The 647-nt window shown below is 45.4% G+C and overlaps 1 protein-coding gene across 1 annotated transcript in view; it reads left to right on the plus strand.

Moving 5' to 3' along the window:
* Positions 1-647, plus strand: part of LOC111726239 (lon protease homolog 2, peroxisomal-like) — a 14,899-nt gene that overhangs the window by 8,561 nt on the left and 5,691 nt on the right. The gene's annotated exons all lie outside the window — the stretch shown is intronic.

Raw genomic sequence — 647 nt, forward strand, 5'->3', positions numbered from 1 at the left:
AGCTCAGGTGTACGTGGCTGGCGCTTTAGTCGCTTGAGCCTCAGGCGCCGAGCCCACATTGATCTTTTGTGCCTTTCTTCTGAATCAATATAGAACAGGGCAAGTGCCAAAGCTGGAGGGACCATGACCCATGGTGTATGCTGTGTCAGCTCAGTGGGGTTTGGCCTGCAAAGTCTCCAAGTATTTTACACAGACATTTATGTTTACTACTGCAAATAAGCATCAGCTTCCATGGATGCCACGTAATTTTGGAATAAATTCTGAAATCAGGATTTTCACTATCCAAGCCTCTTTGCAAAAGGAATAAGCATTAGCAACCCAGCCTTGCAAGCTAGAAGCTAAGGCTGCAGACTGCTCTTCCTCAGTGAGAAAGTAACCTCTCAGTAGAAAAATCTCATGTTTGAATTTTTGCTTGGCTGATATATTTTTGCCTAGTTCCTCTGACACAAATAGCTTCTATAAGATAGGAAATTTGGGAGTTCAGAGTAAGCAATGAAAGTTGACATCACTGTTTTTCAACTGTTTTTTCTTACGTGCTTTCGTGACTTGATGTGCCGACCTCCGTGGCTCACTGCCCAGGCCCAGAACCTCAGTGGTCGGTATGTTCAGTGTGAAGTGGCAGCCAGGCCATGGCAGGACAGTATCCC

This window comes from Otolemur garnettii, unplaced genomic scaffold (genome assembly GCF_000181295.1).
Source record: "Otolemur garnettii isolate 467f Iridium unplaced genomic scaffold, OtoGar3 scaffold00058, whole genome shotgun sequence".
In the NCBI taxonomy this organism is placed as follows: Eukaryota; Metazoa; Chordata; class Mammalia; order Primates; family Galagidae; genus Otolemur; species Otolemur garnettii.